Below are 17,917 nucleotides of genomic sequence, written 5' to 3'. Positions count from 1 at the left end.
AAATTTCAGAGTTTATATTATCACTCACATGGCATGTCTTCCACTGAAAATGGAGCGGGGAAAAGGTGGCTTGGCTATTGGGTTTATATCCTAACTTTGTAGTGATGACTTAACGGAGGGACTCCTAAGCCTAGACTGACAGGGATTTGGCTTTTCTTGTGTTCAATTGATAGCCCCTTGACTGCCGAAGCCATTGCCCATCTGTTCAGCTGTTGTGTTCATGAGGTGGTTGGACCTCCAACCCAAGGCCCAGATCCCTGGCTTCCCTCAGTTGGTGTCAGGAGCCTGAAAAGTTTTCTTATATTGTAAACACCAAAGTAGCACCATTGTACACCGTCTTTATTCAGACTGCCCTATTCTGAGTGTGTGTATCCCCAGCATGCTTAAACAGGAGAGGCAAATGAGAGAGACAGAAAGTGAGTGCCCTGAGGTGCTGGAACGTTGTGGTTTCTTTGTGTCTACAGAAAAGATGTAATGATTGAATTAGACTCTTAAATATCTATGGATGTCAGGTTGAATCCAGGTAGCTACTCAGTGTTTTACTCTGGCAGGAGAACAAGTCCCCTGGAGGTGAGAAGCCATGCAGGCCCCTGGAAGTATGAGCAGATTGTTCAAATGGTATCAAAGATGGACTGGAATGATGCCAGCCTCTGTCCTTGGTGCTCACCCAAGCTCTCCGGCTAAACTCTTGTCTCTACCTGTTCCATGCTTAGCAGTTCCATCTTTTCACCAAGAACCTCAGTCCTATTACTTCCAGAGAGCCAGCTCACATCCGCAGGCCATGTCCCTGCCTCCTTTTCTCCTATAATGCAGGTGTTAAGCATTGGTGCAGAGCTGAGGAGTGTTGCTTCAGCATCCTGAATCCCTGAAGAAGAACCTCTTCTGTAGCACAGAGCTTATGCTTTGGAATCAGGGACAGCTGAGTATGAATTTGGGTTCTGCTAGATTGGGTGGACTCATACCTTACTCTTTCTTACCCTTAATTTTGTTATCTGTAGAATGGGGAGTGTTGTTAGCTATTACTATGTGGAGTTAGAGATAGTATGAGTAAAATGGCGAGTGGAAAACCAGACACATAGATGGTTGCTGTTATCAATTACATTATTACAATGATTGTTTTCCAACGAGATCAGGTAGAAGAGGAAGGTGTTGTTGCCATTCCTGGGACTGTTTTAAAGGAAGTATCACTATAAAGCCAGGTGTCTAGCAGGCAGCTTGAGAGCAAGGCTCCCAGTGACTTAAAACATGTTTGGAAGCTCTGTCCCATGAATGCCAAATACAATTGTGGACTCTACAAAGGGCCATAAAGAAAGCGATAATAACTCACGCAGACCCCTCCGCAGCTCCTGCGCCTCTCTCTAGTGCTCCAGTGCAGCCATTTCTCAACCTGTTTGGGGTTTCCCTGTGTTACCTAGACAGTTGCTGCCATCATCAGCTCCCAGCCAAGACTCCTCAGCCCGGCAGGACTTCAGATTCATGGTGCTCAGGAATTGGGGCTTGGGGAAAAGATGCCAAATTTCTTCTCTTTTGAGATTCTGATTTCTCAATGATTAGAAATAGAGTTGGTAGACAAGCAGGTATTTCTTTTATAACTGTATATATTTTTATTAGACTGTGAATTTCTTAATCTTTCTTAACTAATGACCCAAGTAAATTATTTGATTGAACCCAGGCATAGAACCTGATTTCACATTTTTTTTCCCCATCAAGATTCTGGAGTTTGCACATCATTTGTTACTTTGAAACACCAACTTTTTAATTATTATTATTATGATGATGATGATGGTAACCAATATACATGGTAGAAGAAGGGTGAGAAGAAGAAGAAAAATTTAGAAACTTAGGCAAAGGAAAATTATAATGTTCTATTAATTCCGCTACCCTGAGATGATCACTCTTAATATTTTGTTGTATGTTCTTCTTTTCTTTCTTCTGAGTTATTTTTTAATAATTTGGGCTTATAATCTATGTATCTATATATAAAGTAAGAATTTATCACATCATTAAACATGGCTTGGAAAAATATTTTAATGGATTTATAGGATTTCACCCTGTGAATGAATTGAATTTTATTTAACCATTCCCTATTGTTAGATAGTTAGGCTGTTTACAGTTTGTATGTTGTGTTTTTAAAAATAAGAATCCAAGCTTATTTTAATATTTATTTTTGCCTTGCATGTTTTGTAAAAGTAAGCAGAGCAGTAATGATGGATGACTCCTCACTATCTGGTGATTAATCTAAGCTCATCTCTGCTAACCTATGCGTCTTGCCAGTGATTGGCTTAGAAATAGACACATGACCTAGTCCTGACCAATGTGCATGGAGGGTCTTTCTAGGGAAAAGAGACTTCCTGCTTCCTCTGGGCATTGGCACAGCCTGGACTTGCTATGGCCATCTGGGGCAGAAACAGTGTTCTAGCCTGAGATTAAGTTGACCCTGGGGGAGCAGAGGAACAAGTGTGAGTTCATAGCGGCATTATAGAGCTGCCTGTTCAGCTGTGCCTGTGGCCATTCTACCTCTGGACTTCCAGGGGTCATAAAATAAGCTGTTTTGAGTTGAGTTTGAATCACACCTGTTACTTACACCAGGATACACTTCTAAACACAAAAGAGGTTGAGAACACATAAAATCTTCACACTGCAAAGATTTTTATAGAAGGTAAAGAAGAAACTCAAAGAGGTGAAGACTTCTTCAAGGTCTTGTCCAGTTTGGGGAACCCAAACTATTGTAGAAACTTCTTTTTAAGCTATCTCTTTACTACTTACAGCACAGCACCTTCTCTTACCCCCAGGTTGAGAGAAACTCTCAAAGGCCGAAATGAAGACACAGGATTTAGAGATAGAAAGTGAGTTCACATTGGCTTTGACCCTTCACCTGGCTGTGTGGTGTGGATGGAACTTCTCAACTCATCTAGTTTTGAGGCTCTTTTTTGGTAAATGAGGCTAACATGCTTATCTGAGAATTATGAGATATAAGTCCGCTTGTAACAATATGAAACCATTTTACAATTATCATTGTCATTGGTGTGAGTTCACACTAACAATATTTATCAAGTACTTTCTATGTGCCAGGTTAGCAGTATGGTAATGAACAAAACAGAAAATATCTCTGTCCTCTTGATTTTTATATTCTAATGAAAGTGGCAGAAAATGAATAGGGAAAGAGTTAACTGAGCATTTTGGAAAAGAGGACCAAGTTCTTTTCAGATTCTGATTTCTCCATAATATAAATAGTATTTTTAGGTGAGCCATTACTTATTTTTCTTCCTTTCTACCTACTTATCTACCTATCTATACCTCTCTCTCTATATATATATATATAAAATCACATACACAATATATAATATAAAAAAGTATATGTATTTTTTTTGGCCTGTGAATTTCTTAACCCTTCTTAACCCACATCCTAAGTAATATGTGATTAGACATTGTGATAGAGCTTAATTTTACTGTTGTCTCAATTTTTGGAAATAGACCGGTTTTTCTTAATTGAGTTCCAAGTTTCCCTATATGTTGCAGTTTTATTTTCTGGGGTGTTTGTGTCTGTGCACATATGTGCATGTGTATATGTGTTTATCTTGATGATAATTTAGAAAGATTAATTAAGCATCCATAGATCATCTATGTAACCACCTTTAAAATAAGCAAATGTCTGAGTTTGCATGTCGCGTTGCCACTTATTTTGGCAGAACTCTGTGGCTTTCCCCAAGTCTTATCTAGCAGGCAGCCTTCTCATCCAGCCTGCCCAGTGGTCCTTATTAACCTTATGTTACAACCAAGGAAACTGAGATACACAAGCAGAGCTTCGGTGATTCGCCTTGGCCACCCTTGCCCCAGGTTGCAGGCCTGAGATTTGAACTTGGGTCTCACTCTCCGCGCACTCTATATTCTCTGCCTCTGCTTCTCCCATTTTCTCCGGGTGGCAGGACATGGGCACGAAATTTGATTTGATCATGAGATCCACTGGCTTATAAAACACTACAGAGCAAAATAATAAATAAATATATAAATAAATAGATTTTAAAAATGCTACACAACGATAACTTTCCTTTCTGAGAACTTGATATAATAAAGTTGGCTTGATCTCCTTAGCCTGTATCTTGAGGGAACAAGTAAATTAAACAAGTAATTATATCCATAATGTTTTTAGAAGTTAGAAGATTTAAATATATGAATCTCATCTGAGTGTGCAGCCTTTTGTCTGTGGTGTTTCCTGCCAAAAGATCTCTTGACAGGAAATAAACATTAAAATAATCTTTAATCCCTTGTCTGGTCTATTACCATTAACAATTGATGCACTTTAATTTTGTGGGATTTTAACTACAAAATGGAACGACTAAGTAGTGATAATTGGGTTTGGAATTATACGGTCATTTATATCAACAGAGATGCAAGAGGCTGGGAGGGCGGGTGATTAATTATTTACTATTTCCTGGCTGCGGTTCCTATTATAGAATTTTCTGATATGTTCTGCTGTGAACAATTATCACCAAATGAAAGTAAACAAATCTGTGATTTGAAGCCTTATTTAGAAGTTAGTCTATATTTAGGTAATGTGGGCTTAATTTTCACAGACCCCGTGGGCTGTGTGTTCCTTTTTTCAGGGTCCCACCAGCTCTGCATCTGAGTGTGGTTATCTCTGTGCATCTTAAACTCTACAAGCACACAGCCCTAGGGAAATGCCTTGGTTTTGTCAGGGGAAGAAAAAGAAAGAAAACATTGAGTCAGATCTCGCTTCAGTGCCAAAGGCATGTTTGGAAGGGGGGTGTAGCTTACTCTTTCCTGTCTGGTTTACTTCATTACAGTGTGGGAGGGGGAAGAACATTATTATGTCAACATGAGAATAAAAGTTATGCTGTGCTGTTTCTCTTAACTTGTGTATGTATGTAAAAGGCAGGATCCTGTCTCTGTGCCTCAGTCTCCCCATAATTGTTCAGCAGCAAATCAACTCTATCTGATTAGGCCTTTGTGGGATCACCCACTGCATCATGTGTTTCCTGTCTCTGTCCCCTCTTGGTGCCTGCAGAGTGCATCGTCACGTCACGTGCCTTCCTGGCTCTCCCTACAAGTGGTTCCTTCCAAACCCAAGATCCAAGATTCTAACATTGGAAGATTGATGAGGACTTGATATGATGTGTTTCATGGGAAGCAGGACATTTAGGGAAAGGCTGCAGACACGAGCTGTTCCAGAGCCACTCTGGAATCATAGCTTCTGGTCTGCACCCAGATTCTTGAGTGTTAGGGCCTTTGAGCACGTGTTGGATGAGTGTGGTTTCCCTCTGGGCTCATGTTGTCATTTATTTCTGGAAATAGTGCAGCCCCCTCCTCGGGCTTTCTGGCTACACAAGTAGCACCACCATCCATCCAACTGCGAAATCCAAACACCAAATGACCATCTGGGTCCCTCAGTCACCCTCACCCCATGTGTCCTGCTGATCACTGAGGTTTGTCATTTTTACTGTCTCAAGTCTGCCCATTGTCATCATTTCCACCAGCAACACCCTCATTGTGGTCACCGTCATCTCTTGCCTAGGTCAGTGCTTCTCTCTGGTCTGCACCCTTCCAGCTTCCCTGGGCCCCCAGAGTGGAAGGAAATCAGCAGGTGAAAGGGGATTCGGGGCTTCTTCCTCACATTTCTCCCCAGCCTCTAAAGGAGCCTGTGTTTCCTGATACCAGGGTCGCTGGGCCCTGCCACATGTTAAGAACAGTAATGGACAAGCTTGTTGGTGACAGAATCCAGGTAGTTCCCTGGCTCTGTGCTGCATGCTGCTGTCGCTAAAGCGAGGAGGTGGAAGAGTTAACAGTCCCAGGGTGCAGAACCACCTCAGTCTTTAAGTTAAGGTGTGCCCCTGGGGGATCTGAAGCAAGAGGCCTCCCTAACAGTGCACTTGGCCTTTGCACGTTGTAGTCAGGCCCCCATGACAGATTTTAGGCCCTTCTTGAATCTCTCCGGATGGGGTGGATGTGATTTGTAGTGGACAAGGTGGAGCAAAGAACTCCTTGAGGCTCCCTTCCATGGGCCAAGCTTGACTCTGGGGTTTTGCTGTTGTTTTTATTTTTTATGATTATTAACTCAGTTTTTTGGGGAGAGGGCGGGGGTAGTGCGCAGAAGCTGGTGGTGATTGCACTCATCAGGAAAAGTGGCGTGGGCGCTCCATAAAACACTCTTGTTCTCACCTCAGGGTGTGGATTCAGGGGCCGGGTGAGTTTGATTTGTCACTTTCTTCTAGGGTTTCTCAGCCTCGGCACTATTGACATTGCAGGTTTGGTAAAATTCTTTGTTGTGGGGGGATTTCCTGTGCATTGTAGGACATTGAGCAATATCACTGGCCTCTACCCACTAGACGCCAGTAACACCCTCTCCTCCCTACAGTCTAGCTGTACCCAAAATGTCTACAGATATTGCCAGATATCCTTGGGGGACAAAGTCACCCCAGGTTGGGAATGCTGCTTTATACTCTTCTCTATGGTTTTAATTTTTTTCCATGATAAAATATTTTTAATAGCAATGTAATGAAACAAGAAAGTATTAATAAGACCAAAATAATAATATAAACTGCCACTTAAGTAATGTTCATTATGTGCCAGGCCCTACTCTAAACACACGCTGTGTAGTCACTAGTTTAATCCTCACAAGAATTCTGTAAGACAGTGTGTTAGTTTTCCAGGGCTACCATAACAACGTGCCACAAACTCGGTAGCTCACAACAGCAGAAATCGATTCTCTCACAGTTTTAGAGGCCAGAAGTCTGAAATCTGGGTGTCTGCAGGGTCAGTCCCTTCTGGGGGCTCTGAGGGAGAAACCGTGCCAGGCGTGTGTCTTGGCTTCTGAGGCCACCAGTCAGGCCTTGGCACACCTTGGCTTGTGGGCAGTAGGACACAAATCTCTAACTCTAGCTTTACATGACTGTCTTCCCTTCGTGTGTAACTATGTGTCCTTATTCCTTTTTCTCATAAAGACTCCAGTCATTGCATTTAGGGCCCACCCAAATCCACTATGACCTCATTTTATCTTAACTAATTGCATCTACAAAGACTCTATTTCCAAATAAGGTCACATTCTGGGGTACACATGAATTTGAGGGGAATGCTGTTCAACTCAGTACAAGTAGGTGATATTCTTATCCTCATTTTACAGATGAAAAAACTGAGGCATCACACCATTTAAATGATTGCCTGAATCAGAGAGATAACCAAGAATTAAACAGAAGCAAGAATTAAACTGAGTTCTTCCAGTTGCGCAGTCCCAGCGCCTAACCATTGTACCTGTGGTCCTCAAAGCATTGCCCTAGACCGACAGCATCGGTATCACCTGGGAACTTGTGATACACACACTCTCAGGCGCCACCCAGACTTCCTGAGTCAGAAACTCTGTGAGTGGGGCCCAGCAGTCTTATTTTTACAAGCCCTCCAGGGGATTTTGAGGCGCCTGAAGTTTGAGAATCCCTGATTGAAAGTGCAATGTAAGGGATGGGGGGAACCTTTCAAGACATCATTTGAATCAATCAATTATCAAATATTTCTGAAGTGCACTTGGTTTACAAAGCACTGTATTAATGTCTACCTCCGTAGGAGTGGGTAAGGAGAATTCTGTTTATTTTTCTATAGGAAACTCTTCCCTCCTGTTTACCAGTGCCCCAAAGTATTTGAAAAATGACGATGTTAGTATCTTTGCCTATATGAAGATAGAAAGTGTCATGTTAAAGGTAAACTGAGAAAAACATTTTCATTTTTACAAGTCACTCTTATTTAGACATATAGCATGACTCTTCCTACACATTCATTTCAGAAGAGCAAACCCCTGGTCTTCTAGCTCTCATAGCTGCCTTCTCATCCCAAGGGCCTTCACGACTAGAAATTTAAAACACTGTGCATGTAATAAAGTCCAGTAATTTTAGGCTCATTGGTATTTTGTTAATTGGTCTTTATTTCCTATTATTTCACCTCAGAGCAAACATATCTCTCAGCATTGTGACGTCGGAGTTATTTATCTTTTCTGTGCAAGTGCTTACTCTTTTTTAGCAAGCTTTTATTTAATAGTATTCTCTATGTCCAAGGACCTTTCCCATCTGTTTACTAGTGTAGACTGTGCTTCTTTGTTTGTTTTTAATTACAGGTCATATGAAATATAAGCAGCAGCAGGAGGGAGGTTATTACCTTCCAGAATAAGTGGTAGACATAGACTGGCCACTGTGAGCCTGTCTCTTAAAAAATGCACTTCTGCATATGAAAGATCCCCATTCCGAATCTGAATACAGTTCAGTTTATTTGAGGAGGTTCGGTATGGGCCTGGCGAAACAAAAGGAAGTTGGAGACGTTGACGTTCTTCCTGAGAGGTGGAAGAGGCCACTTACAGCTCTCACTTTACAGTTTCCAATGGGAGGTGACCTGGGCTGGACACTTAGTGATTAACATCCAGGACTCCCTCTGTCTGTTATTAGATATTTCACAAAACAAGCCAGGGTTTCCTAGTCCTGGAAAAGATTTCACTGTTGCTTCATGTTGTTTTTGTTTATGGTTATCACTCACCACCCAGCTGCTTACTCACTTGGTGGAAAGAAACCATCAAAGGAATAGAAGCCCAGGGCAGATGTTTCAAACCTTTCAATAAGACGGACAGTAAAAGTCCCCTTATCCCAAAGCCACTCTTCAACAGAAGCCATCATTAAAGGTTTCTTATGGATTCTTCCAGAAACTTTATATGTATTTACCATCAGAAACAGATACATATAGCCTTTTAAAAAATTCATGCAACTGAGACCATTGAATGTATTTTGTTTATTACCATGCTTTTTTAAATTTAATACTGTCTTGGAGATTATTTGGTACCAGCACATGTAGCTCAACCTCCTAATATACCATGCCTGCCTAATATTCCATTACATGGTTGTCCTTTAATTTATTTATTTATTCCTATTACAGGCATTTAGGTCAGTTCCATCTTTTGCTATTACACATGACTTAATAATGAATGCTCCTGCGCGTGCATTTTTTCTACTTGCACAACGATATGAGAAAGGAGGTTGTTCAGTAGCAGACGTGCCGGGACAAGGGTCGTGTACATCTTTGACATAATTGATTTTATAAGAATTACCAACTTGTCCTCTAAAAGGGTTACACCAGTTTCCTCTCCACCATTCACACATGGGGATGCCTGCATCACCCCAGAAATCATCTCCAGCAGCAGCAGTGGCAGAGAGGACTGAAATGCCATTGACAGGTCCAGCAAGTCAGCAATCAGCACACCATTTTTTAAAATTTATGTTGCTATTGTATTAGATGCTTCTTCTGAAGCAACCACTTCATAACACTCTGCAGTCCAATCCCCAAGCTGGGCAATTTTTTTCCCCTTTCAATACATCACATTGATTTTCTGCATGACTTTATCTGCTTAATACAAAGTGGGATTGAACAGTTATTTGTCTGGATTTGACCATTCCTTATCAAACATTTATGATTTAGCTTTCGCCACGGCATCTTCTTGTAAGGTGTTTCTTATTTTTATCTTTTTCCGTAAAGGTAGGATTGTGTTGACAGCCCTGTAATAAATCTCTCTTGAAAGAGATATGTTGCAGAGGGGTGGGGAGAAGGCGGGGGCTCTGTGCGTGGGATGTTTGGGGGAAAAGCTTCAAGGAGGAGCAGTGTGAGTTGTCTCTGGACCAATGTCTTCTTTTAATAATAGTGGTTGATGCCTTGACTCTGGGGTTTGCAGTATATTAGGATTGAGTGCTTCATAGGGAGGCATAGCAGGGTGCTACTGTGAGGGTGAATTGTCTAGTAAGTACGGGAAGTTGGTATAGCCAAGGCCAAATCTTAGACCCACCCTCCTGTCCGTGCAGAGAATAATGTTGCTGTCGGGGTCGTGTCAAGATCACCAGGATTCACTGAGAGTCTGGTCAGAATTTAATCTGCATACAAATGTTTGGAATATACGAGAACCTAAAGGGACTTGTATATTTTTCTCTCTTTCATTTGCTCTGTTTCTCTCTCATTGAGGCTGTATTTTAGCTTCACGTGGAGAAAACAATATTAGACAATTTTACTCAGTTCTAGAAAACTTTACTGAGCACCTTCTGTGTAGGTACTCATTTAATACTACGCTCATGGCTTTGGGGCAGATTCCAAGGACACAGGGGTGGGTAAGGAGATACGGCAAAATGGAGCGAGTAGCCAGACTGTCATGGACCTGGATTTTTAAAAAAATACCTAAAACAATATACATTTATCATCTCAGTTCCTGTGGAGGAAGAGCTGGGCACGGTTCAGCATCTCTCACAGGTTATAAGCAAAGGGGCTACCGTCACCGACAGGGGCTGGACAGGGAGGGGCATGCTCCCAGGCTTGGAGTCAGGGTTGTTGGACTGAGGGCCTCAGTTCCTTGGCTGTTGGTTGGAGGTGGTTGCCACGTGGCCATCTCCAAAAGGCATCTCACAACAGGGCAACTGGCTTCCATCCAAGTGAGTAAGTGAAAGAGCAAGAATTGGTGAGAGAGACAGAAGCCAGGGTGTTTTTTAAACTTAACCTTGGACATGACATTCTATCACTTTAGTTTTCCTGAGATATAATGTAGTGCTGCAATATTCTCCCTTTTAAAGTGGAAAATTCAGTGGTTTTTAGTATATTTAAAAAGTTGTGCAGCATTACCACTATCTAATTCCAGAACATTTTTATCACCCTGAAGGAAACCCTGTACACATCAGCAGTCCCTCCCCTCCCCTAGCCTCTGGGAACCACTAATCTGCTCTCCATTTCTGTGAATTTGCCTATTCTGGACAATTCATGTAAATGGAATCCTACAATATGTGGCTGACTGACTTCTTTCACTTAGCATCATATTTTTGAAGTTTATTTTGTGTTATAGCATTTATTAGTATTTCATTCCTTTTTATGGCCAAATATTCTATTGTGTAGATATATTGTATTTTTTTTATCCATTCATAGTTCACATTGTTTCTACTTTCTGGGTATTATAAATAATACTACTATGGGAACATCTGGTTATTTCTGGTGATTATGAATAATGCTGCTGTGAACATTTCCAAAGGTTGCTTCTACTTCCTGGCTATTACGAGTAATGCTGCTATGAACATCCATGTACAAGTTTTAGTGTGAACTTATATATCTTCATTCCAATATCCTTTTATGTCATGTCTTGGCAGTGACATCTGTAACATTGGGGAAGTGTCTTGAAATGTTCTATATCATTTTTAAATAAAAAAAAGTAGGGGAAGGAAATAGTGATTGTGTATGTGATCAGAGAGGGATTTTGAGAAGGTGACATTTGAAATGCACCCTGAATGAAGAGACCCATGCAAAGATCTCAGCACAGAAAATTCCAAGCAGAGCACAGCCAGTGCAAAGGTCCTGAGGTAGAAATACACTTGACCTGTTCAAGAGAGAGAAGGCAGCCAGTACATTTGAAGTCAGGTGGAATGGTAGATGATGAGATGGAGAGGGTGGCCAGCCACAGGTCTGAAGCCAATGTAAGGAGTCTGGGTTTTGAATTGTGGTGATAGCTATTGGAAGTGTGTAAGCAAGCGGGTGGTGTAGTTTGAGTAACACTTTTAGAATGATGCCTTGGTTGCCATGAAAAGAGCAATTTCTGGGGGCAGGAGTGGAAGCTGAAGGATGTGTTGGGAGGTGGCCCCGGGGGTCTAAGAGAGGAGTTTTGGTGACTTAGACCAGGTGATGATATGGAGATGGAGAAAAGAGGTTGGATTCAGGACACATAACCCCCCGAGCACATTTGAATGTAACTGCCAGTTGGCCCTGTCTCTGTCCCACTGGACCACAGGCCCCTAACTCTTCGTGTACACACCCTGATAGCCTTCCCCGTGGGCACCCACTGCATGTTTGCTGAATGAGTGTTGTGGAATGACCACCCACGGAGGACGTGACAGGTTGGAGATAAAGCGGCCAAGGCTCCTGACCGTGAGCCTCTGAGATGCGCGTCCTCTCTCAGGCTAGCTATTCCCAGCCTGCCCCCTGGAACGATGCCTTTAGTCCAGTCCTCTCTCACTAGCAGGGATCCCAAGCTTGTAAATAATATTTTCTTTTAAAAGGTGAGCAGAATGAAGAGCCAGCAGTGTCAAAAGTCTGCGCACAAATATTTCATTATTTTCCCATTTACAAATGAGCACAGTGTATCAATATCGGTGTATCTGGGAAGAGTAAGCATGCCGGGAGGTCAGTGGAATAGCAGCTCGGTGTGGCGATCCATTATGTTCTCCCTGAATTAGGCTCGTTGAGGCACTGTTATTAAAGTGGGATTTTTCTTAATTATTAACAGTTAAAAATAGGAAAATAGATTTCAAGGGGGGAAAAAGTTGCAGGCAACAAGAGTCCAATTCTAAATGTGTGCATGTGCGTAAAACGGAATTTGCCAAACATGAATAGGCACTTACAATGTGACTAGAATTGGCTCTGTCATGTGTCAGCCTAATAGCCTAAACCCCGGTTCAATACGATGAACTTGGGAAGGTTTGCTTAATGAAAGAACTGACGTTTTCTGTGCAGTGGCTGCATTCATCAGCCCGCATTCCTGTTCATTACTCTACAAAGGGCTGCCAATGGGAATTGGTAGGATCATCTATTAGGTAAACGTGATGGGGACAAAAGATAGCAGAGGCCAGGGTTTTGTGGAATTTTCTGTGCTGGTCTGGGTTACTGGGGTAGCAAGCCCTGGTTACAGGCAACATGTTTCCAAGTTGCCACGAGGGCTTCTGGAGTCGCAGGCTGAATTCTGGCTCTTCCGCATCCTGACACACACATCCTATGAGCTCCTAGGGAAGAGAGTTTTCACGTGTGAGTGGCGTCGCCTGACCCACAGTGGAGTCAGTGGGGATATCCACAATTACTGAGTTTTCCTTCTCCATCTGGGCATGTGGGAAGGGCTGTGTTTTCCTACTATGAGACTTGCTTTGGCTAATAGACTCCGGTAGAATTGATATGTGTCTCTTTGAGGCAGAAACTCTAAGAGCCTCACATCTTCTGCACCACAATCTCCTTTCCCTCCAACACACTGCCCAGCAGTGTTCCAGATCCTGGCTGCCCTGTCAGGGTGGGTCTTAGAGGAAGGACAAGATCAAGAGCCCTGAACTGACTAAGTAGGGACAGGCAGATAAGTTGTGCTTCTGGGGTGTGGCATCAAGACACTGAGATTTGGGGTTACTTGGTACTGTGTCATAGCCTGGCTTATGCTGTCTGTTTAGAACTATCATCACGCCCAGAGGAATCCCAGTTTGACCATCAGAACCATCAAAGCCCAGAACAGTGGATCACATCATAACAGACTTGTACACTATTTTAACAAGGTTATAACATTGTAATTGACCTGCTTTTTTTTAAATCGTTTTTAAGACCTGCCTATATTAGTAAATTTCGTTTAGCCTCTAGAGCCATTTGATTGGGGTGCCCACTTGACAAGTAAAGCAGGTTCCTTCAGCTGTGAGTGGGGCCTTAAGTCATTGGAAAATGCAGACAAAACAAGATGTGCTGATTGGCAAGGTCATCTCGGGAAGGCCCATTGTGGAGTCAAGAGCAGGTCCATTAATTCAGCGGGGATTTACATCAGTTCCATCTGCCTCTTACCTAATGGGACTGTTTGGTTGTGTTCTTTCCTGGAGAGATTAGTGATTGAAAGGAGGAGATTTAGAAAGGAGAGATAAAAGTTTGCATTTAATTCTCATGACAATGCAGCCTTCTAAGAAGGTTTTCTAAGGAGGCTCCATAGTAAATTCAGACTTAAGCCAGGGGGCAGCTCCTCCTGTGACAATGTGCATGTCCAGGTGGTGACTTTTCCATAATAAAGGGGCTCCAAAGGGGTGCTGGGGAAGTTAGGTTGCCTTCATGTTGTCTCTAACCCTAAAACCCCACTGCCTACTAAATTAAAATCTCTTATATAATTATCGCTCTGGGGGGGGTGTTGAACATAGGATCTTTATTTGTTTCTTAAATTTATTCATGTTTAAAAGAGAGTTTCCCCTCTCTTCCCCCTTCCCACCAGTCCTCACCATCTTCAGTTCCATGCGCAGGAACTGTGCAGTAGGTACTGAGGACTTTCCCAAATGCAAAACACAGTCTCCACCTTCATAGGATCATTGTCAAATGAGTGTCAAGTGAGAGGATGTATTTAGGTGCTTAGGTGTATTTAAGTGCTTAGGACAGTGACTGACAAACAACCTATAACTGCCACTTATGAAGATAGGGGGAAGCCCTGGGTCTTGGTGGTCCAGCAGATCAGGGTCCGAAAGCTGCCCCTGCCATTTACTGACTGTGTGGCCTTGATCCTATGCTATGCCATTCTCACCTTCAATTTCCTTGTCTGTAAAGTGGGGATAAGAGAGGCATCTTAACACTTTTCTCAATGAGTGATTGTGAGAAGTAGGTGGGCTGATGCCGGCAGCACCCCTAGTTCAGCCGCTGCCACCCAGGAAAATGTCAATCAATGTCTCTACTTAGTAGTAGTTGTATTCTAATGAGGGTGATGATGAGGGCGTGGTCTTTGCCATGAAACCCCTCAGTAGCCACTGGAAAGCAAACAAGTTGGTGCACAGTCAGCTGCCACCCTCAGAAAATCTTGACTCGATGGATCTTAAGGAAGCAGTGTGTAATCTCCCAGGCCCACGAGTCCTGATTGGGGCAGCTCCTTGGTGGCATGGGTTGTTAGGGTGTGGGCTCCAGTTTGATTTACCCTCCAAATGATGGATTCCTTCAGGGCGGAGCTGTCTGGGGCTGCCTGGGATACTCTGAAGTGGAAAAGCATATAAGCTCCAGAGTCCGACAGAACTTGGCTCTTACCCTAACTGTCAAAGCATAAAAATCTAAGATTCTGGGTAAGTCAGTGACGGCAGGACCTCTCTGTCCTCAGTGTCGTCATCTATAAAATGGGCATGGTGATCCTGTCTATGTCACGGCATGTGTCATGGTTAAGGAGGGTTGTGTTAAGTGCACAGTACCACGCTCAGCACAGAAAGCTTTTGGTGACTATTCCTCAGGCACTGAAGGTCGGGGATTTATTCAGCATCACTCAGCTGGTAGCCAATGGTGCACGTGCTCTAACTCTCATTGCTGGGGTTCTCTTTACCACAACACATTTCCAGCCCCACAACTCTGCAGCCTCTGCTGTGGAAAGTGGTACAAAAAGGTTTGCTCTTGGGTTTAATTACAAAAAGGTTCACAAGGACTGTAATTTTAAAAAACCTGCATCAATGCTCAACATAATCTCTGAATAAAAGAATTCAGTCTTATAAAGCCCATTGCATATAAATTTTCTCATTCTGTTTACCAGGACAGAAAAAATATTGTTTTATATGTTTGCTAGCAGCTTCTGTGAGAATCTATGGATGAACTTGTCTGCAAATCTTTGGCATTTACATTTTAGGTTTCTGCCCCTCATAGCTGACCATCTTTCTAAAAGCAGAGATGTAAGCCTCTTTTAAGGCCATTTTAAGACTTGAACCATTTAACATTGTGTTTTAATAGGTTGTCTCAATATAAATATACTTCTCTGGGTTCTATTTTGTGGAAAATTAAAAGTGATAATGTTGAAAATAATAGGAGACTGATTAGAATACGCATCACTAAGCTCTATTGTTCAAATGAACTCACTTGAGAAATGTCCCCTTTGTTTCTCTCTGCGTCCCTTTCTCTCGCATCAGATCGATTTCATTTGCCTATACCATAAGGTATTAGTTGTTACTGAGCAGCATTCTGTGATGTGCATCCTCCTCCTCCAAGTGTGTTCCTCAGTGGTCTCTGGGATGTGCCCTCTGCCTCTGTCACATTGCACTCTGCTCTCAGCCAAAGCTCTTCTTAAATATGCTAGCCATCAAAACCACACAACTAAGCCAGGCACAGTGACTCGTGCCTATAATCCTAGGGACTTGGGAGGCCAAGGCAGGAGAATTGCTTGAGACCAGGAGGTTGAGATAAGCCTGGGCAACATAGAGAGACCTGGAGTCTAAAAAAAGAAAAAAAAATTAATAAGCTGGGTATGGTGGTGTACACCTATAGTACTAGCTATTTGGGAGGCTGAGGGAGCAGGATTGCTTGAGCCCAGGAGTGCAGGGTTACAGTGTGCTATGATGATGACACTATTCTCCAGACTGGATGCCATAGCCAGATCTTCTCTTTAAAAAAAAAAAAAAGTCAAAAAACAACAACACATGCAATATCTCTCTCCTTCTGTTCATCTTGACTCCCATTGGGGATTCTCTAAGTAACTCGAGGGCAAGAATCACTGCTTAAAATGTCACCAGGCAACCAGGAATAACATTACAAGGTTCTATCCATTCCTTTGTTCATCCATTGATCATTCAACCACCATTCATTATGTTCTTACTCTGAACTAGGCACTGGGGGCATAAGAATGAATTAGGTTCCTTCAGTTTAGTAAGGACAAGGCATGTGAACAAATGATTAGAATGTTCACTGTGGCAAGTGCAATGGCAAAGGCACCAAGAGAGGGAGGTAAGAGAAAGGACTGGTTATCTTTGCAAGGTTCTAGTGAAGGAGTGAGGGATGGGGGATGAGGATGAGGAGTTGTGGAGGAGGAAGCTTTACCACTGAGAAGGACAAGCATAAGATGGGCTTCAGAAACCAGATGGGTATTTGTAGGTGGACCACCCTGGGAAGCTGAGCAGTGGGGAGGGAGGGAAGGAGATGCATTCCGAGCAGAGGGAACAGCGGGTACAGCCCAGACATGGGCACCTTCAGAGCCCATCTGAGTCTCTTTGATGAGACACAGGGTGGTCACTTGATGACTCCCTGGTGGGGCATCTCCATCAGGGCTCCATGTAGGATATGGGAACCTCTCTATGTATTTTAAAAAGGAAGGAATTTAATAAACGCAATTTAGTGCTTACAAATTGTGAGAAGAGCTGAACGAGTGGTTTCAAGGTTGGTCTACAAAAATGGCTCCCTGAATATTACAGAAGGGGCCATCCAGGAAGTTTGAACCACTGAAGCCATAGCCAGAGCTAAACAGATGGATGAACCAAAGCCATCTCCACTGCTGTGGCCCCATCTCCATTGTCAGGAAGCTGGAGAATGTACCCCAGAACAGGAAGACAGAAAACTTTGTTTGCACATGTCCTTGCTAGAAGGAAAAGCCCCAGAGAAACCAGATATGGCCCTTCCTTTGCATCTACCATCCATGAGTCACATGACAGCATCTAGCAGTTGGTGGGACAGATTTGTGTCTATGACCCAAGCTGCAAGGGAGTCCTGGAAAGGTAGTTTTAGCTTTCCAACTCTTCCAACTAGAGAATAGTGGAATCCAGGGGCAACGTTGCCCCCCAGGGGGCATTTCCCAATGTTTGAGACATTTCTGGTTGTTACAATTGGAGGGAGGGGGAGATGCTACTGTCATGTAGTATGTCGAGGCCAGGGATGCTGCTAAACATCCTACAATCCACGGAACAGCCCCCACCACAGAGAATTACCCAGCCCCAAATGTCAAAGTGCCAAGATTGAAACCCCCAACGGAAGCCAAATGAGTAAGTTCAAGATATCCAGCACAAATATGCCACATGTTTCCATTCCAATAGTATTAGCATTTTGTTGGTTTGAGCTAAAAACTAGATAAAAATTTACTGAATTACTAATGGTTGTTCCTTCAATATGCATTGTTTTGAAATTTGCATCCAGGCATCCTGTGTCACTTAGGTGGTACCCATATTGATTATTTTAGTGGGTCAGAAGACTTCTTTATTCAAAATAATCTCTAATAATATTTTGTTTAAGGAGATGGAAAAATAAAGCTTCTCTCCATGTTACATTTCTTTTTCTTTCTTTCTTTCTTTTCTTTTCTTTTTTTTTTGCACTCACTGCTTTTTCATCAGCAGAATTGTATTATTAGAACAAGTCCTCTGGAAAGGGTTGCCTTTTCCCCCTCCATCCTCCCTCTCCAAAAATG

The 17,917-nt window shown here is 42.7% G+C and overlaps 1 protein-coding gene across 2 annotated transcripts in view; it reads left to right on the top strand.

Annotated features, from left to right (window-relative positions):
- The window catches only part of WWOX (WW domain containing oxidoreductase), a 903,487-nt gene that overhangs the window by 447,844 nt on the left and 437,726 nt on the right, over positions 1-17,917 (top strand). The window lies entirely within an intron of this gene.

The sequence above is a fragment of the Lemur catta genome, chromosome 20, assembly GCF_020740605.2.
Source record: "Lemur catta isolate mLemCat1 chromosome 20, mLemCat1.pri, whole genome shotgun sequence".
Lineage (NCBI taxonomy): Eukaryota > Metazoa > Chordata > Mammalia > Primates > Lemuridae > Lemur > Lemur catta.
Note: the sequence above shows the minus strand (reverse complement) of the source record. Positions and strands in the feature narration are given on the sequence as shown.